Source organism: Mizuhopecten yessoensis, unplaced genomic scaffold, assembly GCF_002113885.1.
Source record: "Mizuhopecten yessoensis strain PY_sf001 unplaced genomic scaffold, ASM211388v2 scaffold9409, whole genome shotgun sequence".
Classification (NCBI taxonomy): Eukaryota; Metazoa; Mollusca; class Bivalvia; order Pectinida; family Pectinidae; genus Mizuhopecten; species Mizuhopecten yessoensis.
The window spans coordinates 419,290-424,269 of record NW_018408033.1 but is presented as its reverse complement, the minus strand read 5'-3'; positions in this window follow the sequence as shown (position 1 = coordinate 424,269).

Here is a 4,980-nt window from a genome sequence, read left to right as displayed (position 1 = left end):
CTGGTTTTTTTCTGGCATGTTACCCGAAACTCAAATTATTTTTGTGTTGGGCTGATGCAGGCTGAATAATGATACTTATGCAGAATGATCATGAGATGTCAGCAACATGTTAACAAATGATATGGTATGACACTTTGTTGGAAGTTGAGTTTGTAACTTCTACTTATTATAGCACAAATATAATGCATTATACCTTTACTGCTCATATTTTCAAAGGAAAAATGCTATTTATAGAGTTAATGATAATTGTATATGTTGAGATATCTGTAGAATTGCTGCTGTCACCAAGTTTACAAGTTGAGTTTGTAACTTGTTCCACAAGATTTAAAAAAACAAAAGTAGTACGTGATCTAGTAAAATATAGAATTAAGTATGATGCAAGGTTTCGTGTTTGATCACAACTTGAAATTTTCATCAGAAGTCTTATGCCCAAACCCCCCGCACCCATTTCATATGTTTTTGGAGGTATTACAGAAGTATTTAGTCAGTACTTATAATTACGACCCAAGATAAACTATTTAAAGCTCAAAAGGAAGGGTAACATTTACATTCCTAACATGTGGCCTATATCTGTAATGGTATGAAACTGTTAAATTCGTATATACAAAAATTGTTCATATGTCTGAAATAATGGATATTTAATTATATTATTGCTCGGTTTATATTTTTCTAAACTAAAGTATAATACAGAGGGTAACATCAAATGTTTTTTTTCATGCAAAAGAATATATTTCACATATATATTTTAAATCATACTGAANGGCCGCCATTTTGAAAAACTATTTCAAACTTAGTCAAGTTCTGCTAGGCCGATTGAACTGGAAGTTTGTAGGAATGATCGACTCATAGTCCTGACAAAGTGTTGTTATTTTTCGGGTCAATCAGAAATCCAATATGGCCGCCACGGCCGCCATTTTGAAAAACTATTTCATACTTAAAGTCAAGTTCTGCTAGGCCGATTGAACTGAAAGTTGGTAGGAATGATCAGCTCGTGGTCCTGACAAAGTGTTGTTATTTTTCAGGTCAATCAGAAATCCAATATGGCCGCCGTGGCCGCCATTTTGAAAAACTATTTCAAACTTAGTCAAGTTCTGCTAGGCCGATTGAACTGGAAGTTTGTAGGAATGATCGACTCATAGTCCTGACAAAGTGTTGTTATTTTTCGGGTCAATCAGAAATCCAATATGGCCGCCACGGCCGCCATTTTGAAAAACTATTTCATACTTAAAGTCAAGTTCTGCTAGGCCGATTGAACTGAAAGTTGGTAGGAATGATCAGCTCGTGGTCCTGACAAAGTGTTGTTATTTTTCAGGTCAATCAGAAATCCAATATGGCCGCCGTGGCCGCCATTTTGAAAAACTATTTCAAACTTAGTCAAGTTCTGCTAGGCCGATTGAACTGGAAGTTTGTAGGAATGATCGACTCATAGTCCTGACAAAGTGTTGTTATTTTTCGGGTCAATCAGAAATCCAATATGGCCGCCACGGCCGCCATTTTGAAAAACTATTTCATACTTAAAGTCAAGTTCTGCTAGGCCGATTGAACTGAAAGTTGGTAGGAATGATCAGCTCGTGGTCCTGACAAAGTGTTGTTATTTTTCAGGTCAATCAGAAATCCAATATGGCCGCCGTGGCCGCCATTTTGAAAAACTATTTCAAACTTAAAGTCAAGTTCTGCTAGCCGATTGAACTGAAAGTTTGTAGGAATGATCGACTCATGGTCCTCACAAAGTGTTGTTATTTTTCGGGTCGATCAGAAATTCAATATGGCCGCCACAGCCGCCATTTTGAAAGACTATTTCAAACTTAAAGTAAAGTTCTACTTGGCCGATTGAACTGAAAGTTTGTAGGAATGATCGAATCATGGTCCTGACAAAGTGTTATTTTTCGGGTCAATCAGAAATACAATTTTGCTGCCATGGCCGCTATTTTGTAAATACATGTACCTATTTCAAACTTAAAAACAAGTTCTAATAGGCCGATCTCACTGAAAATCGGTCTAGGAATGATCAGCTCATGGTCCTGACAAAGTTAAGTTAACATTATACTTAACTATTTTTTACTCAAATTACTACATATTTCAACAACAAAAATAAATACTGTAGGACTCAGGTGAAGAAGAAAATTGGGATTAAGGGCTACCAAGTTTGTTCAAATAAATGACCTTCATCCATATTCAAGGTCACAGGGGTCAACTATGTTAAAAACTTTAAACAACTTCTGCTGAATAACCAAAATACCTGGGGTGATGATATTTAGCCATTAGCATACTCGGATGAAGGACTACAAATTTTGTTCAAATATATGACCTTCACTCATAGTCAAGGTCACAGGGGCCAATCGTCTAAAAAAACCTTTAAACAACTTTTTCTGAATAACGAAAAGGTCTAGGGTGATGATATTTGACCAGAAACATGCTGGCATGAAGGGCTACCAAGTTTGTTCAAATCAATGACCTTGACTTATATTCAAGGTCACAGGTTTCAAATATGTTTTAAATTTTTGAATTACTTCTTTTGAATAACCAAGAGGCCCAAGATGATGATATGTGGCCAGTAGTGTGTTAGTATGAAGGGCTACCAAGTTTGTAAAAATGAATTACCTTGAATTATATTCAAAGTCACAGGGGTCAAAAATCTTTAAAATCTTAAAACGATTTTTTCTGAACAACCATGAGGCCGAGAATGTTGATATTTGGCCAGTAGCATACTAGGATGAAGGGCTACCAAGTTTGTTCAAATGAATTACCTTGACTGCTAGTGAAGGTCACAACTTCTTCTGAATGAACTGCTATCAATTTTTTTCATTATAATGACCTTGATTCACTTTCAAGGTCACATTTGGTCAAATATGTATAACCTTTAAATGTCATAATCTTGATAAACAACAGGTATAGAGTGGGGATATTTGGCAAGTTGCATTTGTAGATGAAGCGTTATAAAGTTTGTTCAATTTCAAGGTCAAGGGGGTCAAATGTTTTAAAATCTTTTAATAGGTTCTTTTGGATGACTTTAAGTCATGAATACTCATATTTTGCCTGTAGCTTTATTTTAGATCTCTTTTGAGGTTACAAGTGTGAGATTAACAAATACCAGGTGAGCAATGCAGACCCATTGGGCCTCTTGTTTGCTATTTCTCAGGAAGGCCAGGACAGATCGTTCTCAAATTTTGTACACAGGTTCCCTTTTTGTTCTTGGTGTTCAAATTTAGTTTATTATTAGCTATTGACATTCATTCAAAGTCCACCATTTCTCTAAAAGAACTGGATTGAATTATGAACTTTATTTGTTTTACAACAATTATGAAACAAGTTATTTCAATTTATATTAATTACTCTTGTTGGCCCGGATGTTAGCACATGGGGGGTCCTAATGTGGGAGGAAACCGGAGTATCGGAGAAAACACACGTGGTTGCGGGCAGGTGACCCCGTACCTATTCACGTCCAATCAGGGAATCAACCCCTGCCACCTTGGAGATAGGCAAGTGCGCTTTCCACTGCGCCACCCCACCTACTGGATTGATCATTCTAAAATATCACATGTATGTTCCCCATAGTCCATATTATGCACTTGCACATTAAATTTTGTGACTGAACGGAAAACCAAGATGACTGCCTGTCGGTCATCTTGAAAATTGAAAGTTAAAAATTGTAAGATTTATTTTTTCTGAAAGTACGGTAGTGATCTTTCTTAAATTTTACATGAGTGTTACCCGTGGTTCATGGTAATGCAAAACTAATTTTCTGGACTGATCAGGAAACCAAATTTTTAGAATAAAAGTTTGTTAGTGCAATTTCTCTGAAAGTACTGTAGTAATCTTTCTCCAAATTCACATGTATGTTCCCATTGGCCTTTTTCTGTGCTTGTTTCATTTCGAGACTGATTTGAAAAACAGGATGACCACCAGACAACCATGTTGATTTTTGAACGTTCACTATTTTGCTAGCACTATTTCTCAAGAGGTATTAAACAGATATTTAACAAATCACTTTTGAATCGTCATTGATCCCAAGTTTTGCGTGTTTCATTTTGACAGTGATCAGAAAAAAATGACCACCAACTGGCAGCCATCTCAGATTTTTTTTGGTTTATTTTTGTCTGAGGTCCAAGAGTCGATTCCGGGTCTATACTGACGTTTGTTTTTTTCACTGCTATTAGTATTATTAGTTTACCTGGCCGAAAGGCCAAATGAGCTGATGCCATGGCCAGGCGTCCCTCCTCTGTCTGTTCGGCGTCCGGCATCAAAATTTTCCTTTAAACAACTTCTTCTAAATAACCAAAATATCTAAGGTGATGATATTTGACCAGAAACATACTGGGAGGAAGGGCTTCTAAGTTTGTTCAAATGAAATGCGATACCTCCACCCCTATTAAAGGTCACAGGGGTCAAATGTGTTGAAATCTTAAAACAACCTCTTCTGAATAACCAAAAGGACCAGGGTGATGGTATTTGATCAGAAGCATGCTGGCATAAAGTGCTACCATTTCTTTCCAATTTAACCTTCACCCATATTCAACTTCACAGGGGTCAAATATGTCAAATACATACTTAAATGACTTGGCCTAAATAAAAAATTGCTAGGATGATGATATTTAGCTAGAAGCATGCTGAGATCGATGAAAGGTTTGAAAAAAGTGTCCAAAAGAATGACATTGAATTATACTCAAGGTCACAGGGGTAAAATATGTTAAAACATTTAACGGACTTCAACTGAATAATCAAAGGATGGTGAAATGTGACAACTAGCATGCTCAAATTCAAGGTCACATTTGGTCAATTGTGTATAAATCTTTAAAAGTCATTTTCCAAATAAACTTGGTATAGGGTGGTGATATTTGGTAAGTTGCATTCTGGGATAAAGGTCTATAAAGTTTGTTCAATTGTATGTCCTTGTTTAACTTTCAAGATCACAGGGGTGAAATGTCCTTAAATCTTTCAACAGGTTTTGAATAACTTGAGTCAAGACATCGATATTTTGCC